This window comes from Triplophysa rosa, unplaced genomic scaffold, assembly GCF_024868665.1.
Source record: "Triplophysa rosa unplaced genomic scaffold, Trosa_1v2 scaffold349_ERROPOS222267, whole genome shotgun sequence".
Taxonomy (NCBI): domain Eukaryota; kingdom Metazoa; phylum Chordata; class Actinopteri; order Cypriniformes; family Nemacheilidae; genus Triplophysa; species Triplophysa rosa.
In genome coordinates, this window is record NW_026634350.1 from 48,908 (window position 1) to 68,625 (window position 19,718).

Here is a 19,718-nt window from a genome sequence, read left to right on the forward strand (position 1 = left end):
GGGTCCACTACATGATACGTTGTCGTAAACATTGAGGCACATATTGTTTGTTGGGGGGGGCATTGGGCAGGGGTAGGTTCATTCTGCTGTTCACGTTGTAACTCCTCCATAATGTCCCAGGATATCGAAGCTAAGATGACAGATGGAGGAAGGATAGATAGGTTCTGATGTATGGTGTTTGTGAATGGAATCATATTGCCTGGACAGAGCATCTGCTTTGCTGTTCTTGCTGCCTGGTCTGTACGTTACGGTGAATTGGAAACGACTGAAGAAAAATGACCACCTGGCTTGGCGTGGATTTAAACTTTTAGCACTCTTCACGTATTCTAGGTTCTTGTGATCTGTGATAACTTGGAATGGGTGGGTGGCTCCCTCTAGCCAGTGTCTCCATACTTCCATAGCAACCTTCATCGAGAGTAGTTCCTTGTTTCCTACATCATAATTTTGTTCTGCCATGGTTAATTTTCTTGAGTTGAAGGCGCAGGGATGCAATTTTCCTGGTTGGTCATGTCTTTGGGACAGTACTGCTCCAACTCCACAATCAGAAGTGTCTACTTCGATGATAAATGGTAGATTCGGATCTGGATGTTTCAGAATGGGAGCAGTTGTGAACCTCTCCTTGAGAGTGATGAATGCATTGTTGGCCTCCATAGTCCATCTTAGTTTCGAAGGTTTCCCTTTCAGTAGAGAGGTAAGAGGAGAAGCCACAGTGCTGTAATTGCGAATGAACCGTCTGTAGAAGTTTGCGAAACCTAGGAATCTTTGTAATTCTTTCACTGTTGATGGTTGAGGCCATTCTGTGACAGCACAGATTTTGTCATTATTCATCTTAACTCCTTGGTGACTTATTTGGTATCTCAGGAACGAGGTTTGACTAACATGAAACTCACATTTTTCTGCCTTTACGTAAAGTTGATTTTCTAGGAGACGTGAAAGAACGGTTCTGACATGGTTGAAATGTTCAGCTTCAGTCTTGGAGTATATGAGTATATCATCAATGTAGGCTACTACAAATTGGTTGAGTAGATCTTTGAAAATTTCATTGATGAATGATTGGAATACGGCTGGGGCATTGGCTAGTCCGTAGGGCATGACTTGGTATTCGTAGTGACCTTGGTTAGTGATAAAAGCTGTTTTCCATTCATCACCTTCCTTAATTCTAATCAGATTATATGCACTTCTTAAATCTAGTTTAGTGTAGATAGTGGCTTCTCGTAACTGTTCGAGGGCTGAAGGAACTAAGGGCAGTGGGTAACTAAATTTCACAGTGACGTTGTTGAGTTTTCTGTAATCAATACATGGTCGAAGTCCTTCGTCCTTTTTCTCAACAAAAAAAAATCCTGCAGCAGCGGGTGATGTGGATGTGCGAATGAAACCAGAGTTTAATGCCTCCTCAACATATTCTTCCATGGCTTGACTTTCATTCCTGGACAATGGATAAATCTTACTTTTAGGGGCATGGCATTGGGAAGCAGATCAATGGCACAATCCCAGGACCGGTGTGGTGGTAATTGTGTGGCTTTGGTTTTACTGAACACTGCAGAGAGGTCTTTGTAACAGTTGGGAATGTTCATGGTGGTGTTTGTCCTTGGGCTTTCTATACTCGTGGATAGACATGGTTTTGGGATTGTGGGAAAACAGTTCTTTAGGCAGAAAGAGGACCAATGTGTGAGTTCACCATGATGCCAAGAGATGTCAGGGTCATGAGCAGAGAGCCAGGGAAAACCTAGGATGATCTCCTGCTTGGGTGAGTCTATAATGTATAGTGTGATAGACTCTTGATGTAGCAGTCCTACTTTGAAAACAAGAGTTTTGGTTTGATGGGTTATCCCTTTCCCAATAGGGGTGTCATCAATGGTTTTAATCTTAATTGGAGGGTCGCATGGTTGAGTAGGAATGTTATATTTAGTGACAATGTCTTAACTAATTAAATTCAAAGCGGCACCAGAGTCAATCATCACTGTTAAATCAAGAGACAGAATATCCGTCTTTATACACACACAGGTACAGTGAATGATTTGTTGCTGAGCAATGAAAAATGTTCAATATTTACCCTGTTGTTGACTTGAGATTTGTGTGGACATCCCAGACTACGATGGCCTGCCTCTCCACAATAGAAACATAAGCGTTGTCTACAACGTCTCTCTCGTTCTTCCTCTGAGAGTCTTGAGACATTGAGTTGCATGGGTTCCTCATCCGTTCTAATTTCGGAGGTTGTAAGAGTTGGTAACTGACGTGAAATTCCCCTGCTAGGTTGTTGTTTAGGAGTTTGCCTCATGAGGTTATCGATCTTAATAGCAAGGTTAGTGAATTTTGTGAAGGATAACTCTTCTCCTTTACAGGCTAGCTCTGCTTGCAGATCAATGGATGGGTTTCGTTGAAACATGGCTTTTAGTGCAATATCATTCCAACCACTCTGAGCAGCTAATGTACGGAACTCTAAAGCATATTCAGCAACAGTACGATTACCTTGAGAAATGTTCATGAGTTGTGTTGAAATATCTTGTCCCCCTGCTGGGTATTCAAACACTTCACAGATTTGTTGAATGAAATAATTTACCGATGATTTTAGTTGTTCATCAGAGTCCCAAACTGCGGAAGCCCAGTCAATTGCTTTGCCAGTTAAGAGCGTAATCAAAAAAGCACATTTTTTCTCCTCGGATTCAAATCTATCTGCTTGATGCTCGAAGTATAATTGAACTTGACGTACAAAGCCTTTACAATGTTCTGCCGTACCATCAAATTTATTCGGGAGAGCAAAGCTTACCGTTTTGGGGTTAGGTGGTGGAAGGGACCGGAGGTAGTGTGTCATGTGTTCGTTGATTGCTTGAAGCTTGATTAGTTGTTGCTGGTAATTCTGTAGCATTTCACCTTGATATGCAAGTGTTGCTTGTAGACTTGAAACTTCCGCTGGATTCATAGTGGGCGAAGTATTCTGTAACGAAGACGCTGAGGCAGAGTTAGAATCCATGTGCGGTAGTTTATTTGATGAGTAACATAAACCGAGTTGAGTAGACAGGCAAAGGGTCAATACCAAGATGACTATTCAACGTACAACAAACATGAGGTTAATCCAAAGGCAAAGGTGATTAAGCAGGCAGTGAGTCAAATCCAGAAATATCAGTCCAACCATGCAACCAAAACAAAGGGGTAATCAGAGAATAGATATCCAGGCAGAATCATACACAAAACAGGCAGAGAATACAGGGATACGCTTGGTAAGGCAGATATACTGGGAATACTTCGCAATGAGGTCCCATGTGGTCTCAGATAAAATAGTCACCAAACAGGAAGTGAATGCAGATGCAGCAGAGGGGTGGAAGTGGTCAGTACTCTTGTTTGTAGTCAATGTGTCTCATGTACAGCTGCTTTGTAACAATGAAAATTGTAAAAGCGCTATATAAATAAAGTTGAGTTGAGTTGAGTACTCTGGTGACAGCTCCCTCTGCTGGCTGGGCGTTACAGTTTGTAAGCATCCAGGTGCAGAAAGCCCAAACGCAGTCTCTGCACTTCTCATTTTGCTCTTCACACACGATGGCTACATTCAGGCCCAAGAGGCGTTACTGGGTTTTGGAAGTTATTGATGAAATATGGAAATCTAGTGATGAACAAGAGAACCAGTCCAGCGAAGATGAGCCTGATTTACTTTTGCCAGATGGCGAGATGTCTGATTCAGCTCCAGTTTGGTGAGTTTATACATCCTTTTTTGGTTCATTCTAGTATGTCTACCGAGTAAATGTGACATATAACCATAAATTATTATGTATAATTATGTTTTCACATACTTACAGTTAGATAATTATGTGAACATTATGAGAATAGATAGAATACTAACTTTAGTGTGGTATGAGTAGGTTTTACACGTTATCTTAATATAATTATAGATTATACATTATAGATCTGTAAATATAGATGATTTATGTATTATATGTTCTAGATTTGGTTTGTACTATATTCAATTTTTGCTGTATTGTTGCAATAGGAATGAGCATGAAGGTTTGGACAAGGCCTCGTCTGCAGAACCTTCATCTTCATCAGCACCACTCTCAGCTCTTTCCAGCAGTTTGGAAAATGAAGAAAGAAGAAGCAGAAGAACACAACAAACCATAAGGAGAAGACAAAGCAGCAAAATAAGAGAAAACAGAGGGAGAGGAGAAATCAAAGAAAGAGGAAGAGGCACAGAAAAAATCCCAGAACAAGGAAGAGGCAGAGGCAGAGAGAGACAGTCTCAACCTGTTGCATTGTCTAATGTTGCTGAACCAAGATGGCACAACTCAGATGAGTCAGACATTCCACAACGGAAATTCTTCTTCAGACCAGCTCGAACTCCAGGTCCTCAACTTATTGCTACAGAGCCATACAGTCCTTTGCAACTCTTCCAGTTGTATTTGTCATCTGTGGTGTGCCAGACCATTATAACAAACTCGAATGCCTATGCAGCAGAACACCAACAAACCACAATAAAACCCTGGAAGGACATGTTCCTGAAGGACTTGTACTCGTATCTGGCCCTTATAATTTATATGGGTCTGGTAAAGTTGCCATCTATTTCGGATTATTGGAATGGATCGAGACTTCACAGCCTTGCATTTCCTGCTACTGTAATGTCAAGCAGGAAATTCCATGCCTTATCTGCAGCACTTCACATGAGTGATCCTAACGAGGATGCAGAAAATATGAAGAAATAGGGGACTGCTGATTATGACAGACTTGGGAAGCTGAAGCCGGTTTACCAGATGATCCAGGATGCCTGCAGAACCTTCCACCATCCCTTTCAAAACATAGCTGTACATGAAAGGATGGTGGCATCTAAGGCAAGAATAGGGATAAAGCAGTATCACAAGGACAAACCTACCAAGTGGGGGTACAAGCTCTTTGTTTTGGCAGACTCCCTCCATTCCTACACCTGGAATTTTTTCATTTACGAAGGCAAGTCCCCTGTAGCAAGTCCAGAAAGCAGGGGACTGAGCTATGAATCTGTAACGGCACTCATAAAGGAGAAGGCGTTGGGAACCGGCTACAAGCTGTTTGTCGACAACTTTTATACCAGCCCATCACTGTTTTGTGACTTCCGCAAAAAGGGCATTTGGGCCTGTGGGACAATTAGGAGCAACCGGGTGGGCTTCCCACAAACAATCACGAACAGACTCCCCCGAAATGCCCCTCGTGGCAGTATGCGCTGGCTTCGAGATGATGATCTACTCTTTGTAGAATGGAAAGACACCAGAGAAGTACTAATGTGCTCATCCTTTCATTCTGCGAATGGAGATCACACTGTCCAAAGAAAGGTCAAAACGGCAGACAGAAATTGGACAGAAGTGACGGTTCCGATCCCTCCTGTAGTGTATGACTACAACAAGTGAGTTGAATTTATTCAGCGGTGCTGTGTAAAATATTGTGTAGATATGTTCATTTTTTTTACTTTGGTATGTTTGCTTTTAGATTTCAATTATGATCCATTATATTCACACAGGAATTGGGGGGAGTGGACCAATCTGATGCCCTCATCAGTTATCAGTCATGCTGTACTCCGAAAGACCAGAAAATGGTACAGGTCTCTCTTTCTCCACTTTGTGGACATTGGAGTGGTTACTGCATTTATACTGCACCAACAGTTGGCTGCATCACAGAACCAGAGGGCAAAAACACAAAGGGAGTTTAGGGAAGCGTTGGTCCTGGAACTTGCGGACTGGATGCCTGCATCCAGTGGGCTGGATGCTCCTCCTGCTACAGTTCCCCAAAGCATGCCTACAGCAGGACACCACAGGCCAAGGCACGCAAACGAAACCAGAAGAAGATGCAGAGTGTGCCATCAGAAAACTGCTGTATACTGCCACTATTGTGATCTTTTCTTGTGTTTCAAGCCATCACGAGATTGCTTCAACAATTACCATGATGTAAATAATTTGTAAAGTTGTAAAAAGCTTGATAAAGTTGTAAATATTTTGTCAATAGTTCAAAAGTTGTAAACAGTTGTAGTTTTCTAATATGTTTTTGTTATATTCTCTTACTCATTTGTTATCCATTTGTGTGAAAGTAAAAAAAGAATGAAAAAAGCATCTAAATACTTTTTGTGGTGTCAAATGTCAGATCAAATAACTAGTGAGCTTTAGGAATGAACATTGAAGCGCTACAGCCCCATAATGGTTATTTGTGCTGTTACAGTTATGTGTGCTGTTACAATATTTATTTATAAATGTATATATTCATATTCATATTTACATAACAATCAAATTAAGCTTAAAATACAATTTTTAGACTTATTGTTTTAAGTGATTTTGTGTTAGCAATAATAATGACAAATGTCTTCTTTCAAACGAGACCAACCTTAGGTCTGTATTCCAAAGCATTCAGGAATTATAACCTTTTAAGTTTGGATAGTGCATTTTCAAGTGTGTGCCATACCAACTGATATTTAGTATCTGCAAGACCATCAGTCCTCCAGAAAAGCAGGGAATCATGTACAGTTAATAAAAGAAACAAACACGACATAGTAGCTGGGCATTACTTAGCAAAATTAGTTTTTTAGATTTTCTTAAGTAGGGTCTTTTTTATGTTCAGCTAGGGGGTAAACGAATGCATTACAAGTATGTCATATATGGCATGATGAACCACTGCATGTTCTTTTAGCCTATGTAATAATGACTGAACCTTCTGAAACCAAGTTACTCTTAGAATATGTTGTCAGATGCAGATACATTTCTCTCTTCACCAGTCATTTTTAGGACAGGCATATTACTCTATATGAACATTTCTGTCTGTGGTTCAGGTGATCAACTACAATGAAGTATTTATTTTAACTTACTCTGAAATTAAACCCTTCAGGCTTTAACAAAGAATAAGTGATTAAGCACAACAGATCGGAATTGTTTAATTTATATGTTTACACAAACAAGCAGCTGGTGCAATACTATAGGGAATTTATTCCATGTCAGTATAACATACTTTTAAGATACAAATTGTATCTATTTAATTCCTTTTCAAAAACATGTTCAGTTAGATAAAGCAGGCATAATAAAGTTAGTTTAGTTAGTTCCTAGGACAGATGCAGAAGTCACGTTCATTGAGAGGAATGAGTGAAGTGAAAGTTAACAAAGTAGATGCTTGACACACTGCATTAAGCCGTGTGGAGTACCGTGTTACAATACGTGTTAGCAAAAATGAAAACAAATAACTTCACTGCTACACGTGAATGACGCGTGACGTCTGCATAGACGTCTGCCCCACACCTGTCACCTCTTGATTTGATCCCTTATTTAATGCCCCTTTGTTCTCTGCCCTGTGCTGGTTCATTGTGTTATCTGTCATTCGTCTGGTGAGTTCTTGTTCCCTGTCAAGTCTAGTTTAGTTAATTGTAGTCCTTGTAGTGATGGTGAAGTGAAGCTTTCTGAACCACTGAAGCTTTCAACAAAATTGTATCGGAAAAAGGTTCATTACTCGAAGCTTTTTCAATCAGAGCTCGACTGTGACCTCTGCGGGTGAAAGTGGGAAAGCGCTGTGTCGCAAAATGTTTCACAATGGACCGACGCATTAATTTTAGAATCAATAATGATTTAATAAATGAATGAACGAATGCATGGGTAGACTAGTAAATTAATAAATCAGTATATTAAGTGCATGACAACAATCTGTTTTGCATACTTGGTAACTCAAAACAATAAACATAACATTTTGTATTGTGGATGTGGACATTTTTCCTGTTTGTAAACAAGTCAAACTCATGAATAGAGGAAGTAAATAAATGCAGGTGCATGCACACAAAAATACACATGCACTTTCATACGATTATAGTAAATCTGTAGCTGTAGAAGCCCATGAGGGCGTGGCCTGTGTCGCGAATTTTCAAACCTTTTTTTAATCAAAGTACGAAGCAGTCACGTGGGTGTGTGTGAAACGAAGCTTCGGACGTCATTGGTCACGTGGTTTTGATAGAACGAATCAAGCATCGATACTAAGCTTCACTGAAAATCGCTTCATTTTTTTGACACAAGCATCGGAGCTTTGGTGTCACAGCTAACATAACTAAGTCCTTGTTTATGTTATCTCCAGTCTCGTTTCAGTGTAGTTAGTCTTAGTCCTGTCTTGTCATGTCATGATCTTCCCTTGTTTTATTATGTTACTCCCTCTTGGGTTTTTGTTTAGTCTTTTTGTTATTTATTTTTAAAGTTCATGTTAACCCCTTACCCGCTGTCTGCGTTTGGGTCCTCTGTCCCCGTGTCTCACCCCCACGTTCATGACATACGTCGACGTCTCGTCTGCATCTTGAATTCAATGCAATAAATAGCAGATTACAAAAACAGTTAACGAGTGTGTGCTGCAAAGTCATTTTTTGGACCCTTTGGAACGCCATACAAAATACGCAGAATACACGGAATAGAAAAATATCTGGCGGTTGGTCTTACCGCCCAGCGCTAATAGACGCTATGTGAAATTGCTCTAATATTTTAATAAGTTAGCAAAATTCTAGTATGTGGTGTAGTCTATGATTTAATTATTTGTTTTTAATGTGTGTGATTTGGGCTCAGGGAGTATGATTCAAGATTAACAATATATTGTTCTGTTTAATCAAGGTTTTGTTTTTCTGCAGGGAATAATGGCTGGTTCCCCGAAGCAATCTAAGAAGCCAAGATTTTAGATTTAGATTTTTTAGATTTAATTTATCGTCATTGCACATGTACAAGGCAATGAAATATGACGTCTGCATTTAACCCATCCAGAGAGTAGTGAACACACGTACCCCTGGAGCAGTGGGCAGCTATCACTGCAGCGCCCGGGGAGCAAGTAGGTGTAAGGTGCCTTGCTCAAGGGCACCTCAGTTGTTACCCACCGGCCCTGGGAATCGAACCGGCAACCTTCTGGTCACGAGTCCGACTCTCTAACCATTAGGCCACAACTGCCACAACTGTTTATTACACAGCACTCTGGAATGCTCTAGATATGTCGAACCATTTAATATTAGTCATAAATTAAAACATTATTATGCCTAATTATTAACACAAGATTATATTTACAATAATTAAACCAAACTGCACGTTCTTGTTTGAACACTGTGTCTTTTATTTAAATCAATTAGGGCTGTTGTGATTGGTCGATGTAATTGACTGCGTCGACGCTTATAATTAGTCGACATCAATATTTTTGATCGACTGGTCGTTTTATATTATTTTACCTTTTAAATTTCAGAGCCGATTCCAGTCTTTGTCTGTCAGAAAAGAGCACACACACCTAATGACTGCATCAGACCACTAGACCACACATTTACAGACTTAATTCATGACTGGATATTCTGCTGAACCATCAAGTTTGTCGATCTATTTACTGATATAGATAGGCAAGCTTGGAGTTATATTCCCGTTTTGTTAAACGCAAGGCAACAAAGATGTTCACATTTCCTTGTTTTTCAAGGTTATGCGCTTTTTGTTCATGCATGCAATAAAGGTTAAATATTTTGGTAATGAAAATAAGAGTTAAGAGTTAACTGAGTGATTATTATTTGTAAATTATTCCAGAAGTAAGAAACTATTTATCTTTATATTAATGCACACTTAAAGAATGCGAGCTGTGTTAGGAGCGCTAAAAGCACTGCATCACTACAAAGGAGACTAGTTAGCTTTACCCTGAAGAAAACAGCAACTTGGTAAGTAGTGAAGCTAGTGAAGTTTTTCATTGTTTATGATGAGCATATCTCTGAACTTTTGATCTTCCCGTGTATGTGTCGCGTTTGCGTCTAGTGTTATTTGTGGAGGTAAAGATGTGGGCGATTTATTTCACCTTTGCCAGCATGCCCTAAACATCAACTTGGCACTATAAAAAATAAAAAACCTCATTGCTGCTTGTCGTTCTGCATTTATCAATAAATTACAAAAAGTATATATTTTTCTTTAAAACTGCTATCTTTGTAATTTAAATGTCAACTTTCAAAATGAAAAATTATTCGTTAAGAATAATCAATTATTTGATAAATTAGTCGATATACAAATAGTCATTAGTGGCAGCCTTAAAATCAATCAATATTTCATATCCAATAGTTTATCTCATCCAATGCAATAAGTAGCTGTGTAATATGTGGGATAATGCACAGCCAGCTAATACACTTTAGTGATGATAAATAACTGCATTTCACATGCTAAGATAACATGCTAAACATCACATAATTCCGAACAATTTAGGACAGATTACTGAAATTTAATATTAAATGTGCATAATGAACACAAAGTCAAATTATTTATTTAATTAAGTGTGTTTTATTTAGGTTGTAAAACAGATTAGCTTATCAAAAAGAAGATGACATCTTTCGAAAAATGTTCTGTTTGTGATGGACCGTTTTCCCCACTTAAGTGGTGGGGGATGAGATGTAAAGTATCAAAATTCACATGGGACTTTCTTAGTATATTTTCCCCTTTGACTGATTTAGTTGCCATAAACTTTTTGTTCACAACTTCCTGGAATGCTTGATGCTGATTGGTTAGTCGCGATATTCCAAACTATGTTTTTCCCCAATAACAACTGCTTACACTGATAACACACCGCTTATACTGGAACTCATCTTGACAGGGGCAATGGTTAGAAATACATATAAATATGACAAATTAACAACATGTTACATATACAAACGATCAAATCATGATGAATGTTTGGCTTGTTATCATGTTTTGGTTAAAAGGCTCATATCATGGCCAAGTTACTACACAACTCTAAATGCATTTTTATTGTTTTTCGTTTGCATGGTGGGCGTGTTTACTGTAATATCCAAATATATGCTATTTTAGGTTTACTCAGTAGATGCTTTGTTTTATATATGAAATTGTTTATGAATTTTGTAATTAAACATTCTTATTTCTTAAACAGTGTGCACTACTACATGGCATGTGTACTGTGTTGTGGAAACATTTCAGTCTTGTAGTTCAAAAAATCTCTCAGACTAAGAAGGTCCGGATGTTGAGGAGTTAACTTTATTTGCTCGAGCCAAACAAAGTGAGATGTTCCAAGTCATCTAAAAACCAAGTGTTTTCAGTCTACAGTTATAGTAAAACTTCTGAAAGGTGGTCTCTTCTGAAACCAATCAGGTATTTTCCTGTTATCTCTTATTTTTATTAACCAATTGTTAATTGTCTGCCACCAATAAGTCCCAGGTAACAAGGTACGTATCTAATGGTGGTACGCTGGTTATTACATCATTTTTAAAATAATTTGCATACAATGGTCACTGTCACGGTCCCACCGTCTTGTTTATGAAATTCTAGTCGTGTGGTGGGATCGGGGCAGAGTCCTTAGGTTATGTGTGGAGAGAAACATATTGTTGTCCGTTTGACAATAATATACGTTCTCTCCAGTGTCTTGTCATTGGTCCCATTCCTCTCGTTTCCTCGTAATCTTTCCCTAAGTGTTTGATTACCCACACCTGCCCCGTGTCGTTATCCCTCGTTTGTCTTCCCTTTAAATACCCTCTTGTTTCTTTGTCTTGTGCTCGTGCATTGTATGTATGTGTTTGGTGCCTGTACTGTGTGTTTCTGTATCGTGGTCGTGCTCTTGCCCGTGTTCCTGTTCCTGTTCCTGTTCCTGTTCCTGTTCCTGTTCCTGTTCCTGTTCCTGTTCCTGTTTTGTGAGTTTTGTGAGTTTTTGTGCCTCGTATGATTTAAGACGTTTGGTCGTGTCTTTGTGTGTAGTTTATTTGTCTTGTTTTCATTTTGCCCCCTCGTGGGAAGTCTCTTGTTTCATTTATGTATATCAGTTTCGTTTCCCCCATCGTGGGTGTTTTAGTTTCTGTTTTGTCTATTATTTAATAAATATATCTGTTAACCCCTTCACTGCCTGCCTGCTATTGGGTTCTTCTGCCTTATCCTGACAGGTTACTACACGAGACCACCAAACAAGCCATGGTCTCCATACGAGACGGCGTGGCGTCCGTGCGTAATCATGGTTACTTATAAACAGTGGAAAATCCCCAGGTTTTAGAGAGAACACAACAGGCTTCAAACGTTAGGCCTCTAAAAACATCACTGGATTTTACCTTGTTACATTGTGCTCAAATGTGCTTTAAACATGCTTAGTGACATTAAGTGCATTTATATGAACAATCATTGGTGACAGGTACAGATTGTGTCATTAAATCATCAATTCTTCTTCAAATAATCAAATTATCATCATAAACCTACTTATATGTAATTATTCTTATTGACTATGATTTCAGATCAACCCATCTATGTACTAATGTTCCTATGAATACTTCTCAATACTTTTTAGGTATTTTATCAAGTTCATTTATAACTGTGGTGAAAAACAGTGCTCAATACATGTAAAAAACATGTATATGTGCCCAGAAATTACACAATAACTGTTACCATAAAAAACACAAAAGACAAAAGACTTGGGTAAGTATTTTATTTTGGTAACATTTCAAAGCATTTATGACAGCTCAAACAAAGAGAAGTGAGAAAAACATACAGCCATTTAAAAATTTGACATAACCTTTTAGGTCAAGTGACTAGTTTTTAGTAGGCTGTAATATACAGTATATATCTTATATTTTAGTATTAAAATGACATGGTCGAAACCCAGTGAACTTAAAAATTCTCTCAAGTATGTAATATTTTAACATGGTGTGCTTTTCAATTGGTTAATATGAATATGCGACGGTACATGACCGTTAAATAACCTCAAAATATATATTTTTTTCCCAAATGTGTTTTTTTACCTCAGATTGCAATCTGTCAATTGTCATTGTAATGTTACGTATTCCTTGTTTTGTTTTCTTTTATTTTCTTAAATTAGAATGAATCTGAAACCAGTGAAGAGGACATATCAGATGATGATCCAGAATATGTTCCAGCTTTAGTAACTGATTCAGAAGATGATGAACCACCAAGTAGCTTGGCAAAATCTACACTTCTGGAAAACAAACAATCACCAATGATGGAACAAATGAACACAACAGACTCAACAACTATAGCAAAGAAGCGGTTAAATTTTTGCTTTGTTTGCAAAAAAGCTCAAGTTAAAATAGTTCGACATTTCAAAGCTCATGTTAAGGAAAATTCAGACATCGCCAAAGCTCTTAGTTTCCCTGTAGGCTCAAAGAGGAGAAAGGAGTGGCTAGAGAAACTTCGAAAACAAAGGAAACTTCATGCATAACTGTAAGGTTCTAAAAGACGGAGCTGGTTCACTTAAAGTCAAGAGAAGAGCCAAGGGTGACTATAAAAACTATGAATGCTGTATACATTGTAAAGGCATGTTTTTGAGAGCAGAGCTGTGAAGACACATGAGAAGGTGCTCTTCCAAACCGGAGGACCATGACCACCCAGGCAGGAAGAGAGTACTTGGCCTTGTCATGGTTCTGCCACTGTATCAAGAAAGACATGACAAGATGAGGCAGAATCATGAAAGAGCCTCATGTTTTGTGTAGAGAGAGACATGGCAATGCCTGTTTTGACATATCATGTGCTCTGTCTGGTCTCGTCCCCGCCCCCTCATTTCCTCATTATTGCTTGTTACTGATTTCATGCCCTGCACCTGTTCCCCTCTTGATTTGATCCCTTTATAATGCCCCTGTGTTTTCTGTCCTGTGCTGGTTCATTGTGATTTGTATGGTGAGTTCCTGTGCCTTGTCAAGTCTAGTCTAATTTTGTTAGTTGTAGTTCATGTCAAATGTTAACTTTAGTCTTGTTAAGTGTAGTTAGTCTTAGTCCTGTCTTTTCATGTTATTATATTCCCCTGTTTTGTTATGTTACCCCCTCGTGGGTTTTTTCTTTTTTTCTTTGTATGTATTAAACGTCTTGTTAAAACTTTGCCATTTCTTCCTAGATATAGTCCTTGCATGTTTTTATCAGTATATGTTGGATATGTAAGAAGGAATGTCATACAAACAATGCCAAAAGGACAGGATCATTTGTGTAAATTATATTTATCACGTTGAACAATAAATAAAGTAAAAAGCACTTACAGTAATTGCTAATTTTAACAAATGTGAGATCAGACAAATTAATACGAGATACTCAAACTTTGATTTACAATTCTAAAAAGAAAGAATACGTTTACTTTCTTTTAATAACTTTACATGTAATGTCAATATAAAAATATTAAACTGGTTGTACTGAAAACTTGTGTAATTTAATTTACAGTGTGCAATATCATTCCACACTTGAAGTAGACGCAGGTGTGATGTTCAGGCAGACGAGTGTGTGAAGCTGCAGATGTCGCGTTCAGTGAGACAAAGGGCTTGTTTTAACACATCCAACCAAAAGGCTGCCCAGTGGCGTATGGTGTAAGGTCTGTATAGGAGATCGGGGTTCTAATCCACCTCTCTTTGAAGACACTCTTTAATCTTATTCTATTACTTTAAAAAGGCTTTTGTTTTCAATAAAATTGATTTAACACTTAAAATTCATTTTTATTCATACAGTGTAAGGTTAGGGGTTGGTGTAGGCCTTTCATATCGCAATGAGTTGCCATCATTTTAATATTTTTTATAAATATAATAATTTACACTCTGTTATAATTGCATAATGTTTAATACACAACAATACTGAGGTGCAAATAGTAACGTTATCTTAATCCAAAGAAAATACAGCTATTTTTTGTTTGTGTAAATAGCAAATCGCTAAGAAATACTGCTATTTTCACTTCTACTGCTTCTTCAATACTTTGCATATTGCTATTTATTGCTATTTACAGGCCGCTGCCTGTTTTTAAACAGGTGAAGAACCACGCGGTTGTTTAAAGATTATACAGTACATTGACATTACAAGCATTAAATACAGATATTTTAAATTTGTACAACAATACAATTTTCCTCCTGCTCTTAGCTAAACAAGACTTAGGAGACAGGTGTTGTATGCTATTCCAAGCTGATGTATTAGTGATGACCTTAAAACCTATCCTAACCTTTATTCCATGACAGCAGGTTCTACAGTATTTGTACTTTTTAAATGCAACGTGGAACTTTCAAAGAGCAGACATATTATATTTTTACATATAATATTATAATATATAGTTTCATAATGTTATATATAATAATATCACAATTACATATATTCATAATTTATATTTTGTATTTATATATTACATTTGATATATTTTTACTTGTTTGGTAATTGTAAAACAGATCAATTTTATGTTGTGTGCTATATTGTTCCAGACATTGTTATAGTTTTAACTTCAACATTTTACTCAATTCAAAATTTGCATTGTTGCAAAGCAGCTTCACAAAAATGTAGTAAAAATAGATCAAATAAGTATATAGCATAGATATAAAGAAAAACGAGGCAGGGTCTGTTGGCATCATCAGTCCATGGCAGTGCAGGGATGAGCATCAGTCTGGAATGGAGCTTGCCTGCGGGCCCCGGTCCCCTCGCCGGTGCATGGAAGAACATTTAATACATCAGGCTGGGTTGGAGCTGGTTTGCAGCCTCAGGAGTCCCCGTGAATCCAGGGATGAGACATGGAGAGAAAAACAAACTGGCATTAGTGTTCAGGCCATACAACTTAATATAAAGGATGAACAGTAAATTAAACCTATGTTTCGTTCAGATTAAGCTAATTATTGTGGCATAAATTCATTTGGGCAGTTAATTAGGTATATGCTTGGTTTAAGAGATATTTTATTCTAGACTTAAAATGACTGAGTGTTTCTGAATGAGGTGCTAATCCATTTAATGCCTTATAGCGGGGTAGGCAACAACGGTCCTGGAGTGCCGCTGTCCTGCAGATTTTAGCTCCAACCCTGGAAAAAAGTCTCCTGCCTGTGGGTTTGGTAATCCTGAAGACACAGATTAGCTTGTTCAGGTGTGTTTGATTGAGGTCGGATCTTAAATCTTCTGTGCAGCAGCACTGCAGGACCGACTTTGCTTATCCCTGCTTTATAGGTCATTAACTGGATTTTTAACTGTACACAGACCTCAGCACGCACTGGAGCTGGTTACATTGGATTCAGGAGCCTCCAGTGGTGCATGGCATAACGTCGGGTTGGGTTGGAGCTGGGCATGTTGGCACCACGTGTCCACAGCAGTATGTGTCAGGATGAGCAGTGTCTACGAACCCCATCAAAACACTGAATACTGTGCATTGCATCACATCTATGTCTATGGCTATACGTAGGCTGCAGCAGGTGTATAAATTGCACGAAAACAGTGCGAAACAGAAAATGTTTAAATGACAAATTAAATTATTCAATCTTCGATCTATCAATATTCAATCTATTTCATAGATTTTTTTCAAATGCGCATTCTGCCTGTCTGAATATGAAGACGGGTTTCAGTTGCAGATATGATATTTACCAGCACACAAACAGGCAAGAGAAAGAGGACCGGTCAAGGGCAGTGGGCAAAACAGAAAGGACAACACATAGGCTGATGTGGACCAATACAATAGCTTCTGGATCCAGAGAGAAAAGAAGTGCAATGAGCGGCCATGCTTATGGGGCCACAGGCAGCACATCTAAAAGAAGAAAAGAGCAGAGAGAATGGACTATTTCCTTATACACATATGAGCACCAAGTAAAACGTCTGTCTTCAGACACCATTAAAACTAAAGGAATATTTCCTTATCTACATGAATGTTAGAAGATACCCTGCATACTTTGGCACTTCATTTACTGTATCAGCTGAAATATTACATTTATAGTTTGCAGTTTTAAAAACAAAACAGAAAATGTACTTGCCCCACAGTTAGGGTGTTACTGGAAAGGCGTAAGAATAATGGTGGCAGCCATATGGAGAAAAGGAGAGTGTAATTCATCTGTCAAGCATGAACATAATTTTTTGAGATCTGGATATCTGAACCTTCTGTCCCTATTGGAGCACTGAAAGGTCAATTCTACCACGACAAAAAAAACATTGTAGCTGGATGATTGGAGACATCTGCTGAGCTGTCTCTCTTCTAAGTTGCTTTCATAAATATTAAAATGCATAAGCTATTAAGAAAATGACCCATGGTTTTACTACAAATAAAACTAATAACTACGGTAAAGTTGGTTTCATATTAATAGGTTGGTTAGTATTTATGTAAAAAGGGTACTTACAATTTATTTTCATTTCAGAGCATTGGGGGCACAAGTAGCAAACAGTGTGTCTGCGGAAGTCGATGTTTTGAAAAGACCACAAACACGTTCATGTCTATGGAATGATGTGACGTCATCACCATCAGAGGGGCCGTCTACAAAGTGCGTAGTTCGGCTGCTATTTGCATACAAAACATAGCACACCCAGTAAAATGACAGATGTGCTTTTTCAAGATCCTCGTGAATTATAACCACGCCACGTACATTTATCCAAATGCATAGCTTATGTTCACACCTCATGTAAAAAATAAATTTTGAAAATTTTCCATTACTGTTTCTCTTGTCATAATTTATCTAGTATTTGGAACAAATCTAATTAGAAGTTTTTTTTGTAAATGTAAGAGCTAAAAATTTGAGTCACTGATGACAACAAAGAGCTGTGTACTCGTGCGTGTGTTTGTGTCTGTGTGTGCATGCGCCTCTGGTTGTAGGACTAACCATAAAAATAGAGGTTACGCACAGACAGGCACAAACAAGTGGCCTGACATGGTCAAGCTGTTTATGGAGTAGCTGTTGTCATATTGACAAGATTTTATATTGCATAATGTAATATTTGTGGGGATAGTTTTACGCAAGTAATCTCCTACAATGTAGGTGATTCAATACAATTTAGAACTATCTCGACACCTGAACTAAATTGTGTAGACCTGTCCCGTTCTTTCAAAATACATCCAATGTCATTTATATTTCTTAAGGTGTATCTAATTTCATGCGCAACATCCCCAAGACACTTGGCCAACCTTGTGTGGGCGTGACTCTTGAGGCTGTCACTTTTCTGTAAAGTCACAGCCATTGGACATTTTGTAAGGATAAGTCTTACAGAACTCGTGCATGGCAGACTTATTAGTCAGATCGAGCAATGGGGTCGTATCTGTAATAAAAACAAAAACTGTTATTCACTCAATGCATGGAGTGCTGCCTACGTATTTCCGGTAAAATCTCAGGGGGCGGGAAAGCTTCCGGGTTGTATTCACCCATAGCAAATGTGCTTTACCAGCGCTCGTTTTGGGGGGAATTAACGTGTAATATAGATTAGTGAAATACATCGTATTGTTAAAATACTATATATTAACCATGTAATGGGTGCTATAATACAAAACTTTAGTTTAGTCATGACCTGCAGCGTTTAAATACACACGTGACTGTGGTTCCGTCAGGCATGGCTGTGTCCCGTTTTATGAAGCTTCACAGAGATTTAATAATGTTCCGAGCATGGATTTACTTTATTACACGTAAGGATTTAAACCTTAACTGGTACTACAGTTTGTTGTCATCACGTTAAGAGTGCAGATGTGATTGAGCCACAGCACGTCAGCTACTGAAGATCATATGGTCTATTGGTGAAAGCGCTAGCGTTAGCTAATGCTAAAGAATAAACGTAACACTGGATACATTAATTTGGTTTTATTTGTACAAATTGTGATGTAAATAAAAATAACGTAAATATATAGGCTACTTATGACATTTCTGTACTGTACGTAATATGCATTATATGTGCTTGTGCAGTCATCCATATCTTAGTTCTTAGTGTGTGCTTTTTTTGTGTGTAACTAAAATGTCTTTGTATGCAGCTGTGACATGACAATAAAGATATTCTATTTTCAAAATGTTATCCATTAATGTAAGCTTGTATATAATAACTGATACACAGATATTGTCAGGTAAAATGCAAATACAAAAACTATTAAATACGTCAAAAAAGAATGCTTTTGATTTAAATAAGGCTTAATATTGGAATATTGTAAAGTAAAATATTTAAAATGATTAAAATGAATGGACTATGAAATTCTCACAATACACAGTAAACATGCTCACTACTATTTCAAAAGATGTCCCTGTTCTTCTCATGTTATCCCGGCTCTTAACCATTTCTCATATTTCTTGTGGTTAACAGTACGACTTTGACTGTGATCCTTGGAAAACTTCACAAAATTTAAACAATAAATTGAAGCTTTAGGTCACAGCTATCCTTTGGTGTGTCCTGCTCCTAAACTCGTGTCTTCTCTGACTTCATCTTAATTCTGAAACATGTCGTCCTCTCCCTGATCTCCTGTCATCTGATTCTGACTGGGAGCTGAGAAAATACATATAGACTAGTATTAATGATTTGAAAATCACACTTGTAACATAACAATGGGAGGTAAGTGAGAACGTTATCATTTATAAAAAAAAATCAATGTCATCAACTTAAGGTGAATTGTGTAACAAATTAAAAACCGATTCAGTATTTAAACAATATTTATACCCTTTAAAAGCCAAGCTATGTCTGTTTCTTTACAGCAAACCTGCACATTAGAGCCATATGACAGATGTGTCTTACCGGGAACTGTGTTATTGATATCTGGTCAGATTCATACAAATTTGTTGTTTAAAGGTAAAGATATTTAAGGGCTGAAAATCGTTGATAAACGTGCTAATAGCAATAGCGTCCAAGCTGTCCATGTATTTTTAAACGGATAGTTTAAAGTAGCCTACTTCTTTACTTGACAGGGGGGCAGCTGACAGTATCACAATGCTGACGAACATCATTTATTGTAATCCGGCGAACTTTGTGTAAGCAACGAGTACAAATATTCATCTTCTCCTCTGTCATGTTCACAGCTCTAGGTAGAGATGAATGGCTTCCAGTGGGGCAGTGGATGTGTTTTCGCCCCTGAGTGTAAAC

General features: G+C 38.0%; 1 long non-coding RNA gene across 1 annotated transcript; it reads right to left on the reverse strand.

Annotated features, from left to right (window-relative positions):
* Positions 1-13,968: 13,968 nt before the first annotated feature.
* On the reverse strand, positions 13,969-17,069 carry LOC130550498 (uncharacterized). The gene is made up of 3 exons (XR_008962436.1): positions 17,015-17,069; positions 16,272-16,431; positions 13,969-16,025 (listed from the first exon to the last, which is right to left on the reverse strand). It is a non-coding gene; the product is annotated as an uncharacterized LOC130550498 (long non-coding RNA).
* Between the last annotated feature and the right edge of the window lie 2,649 nt (positions 17,070-19,718).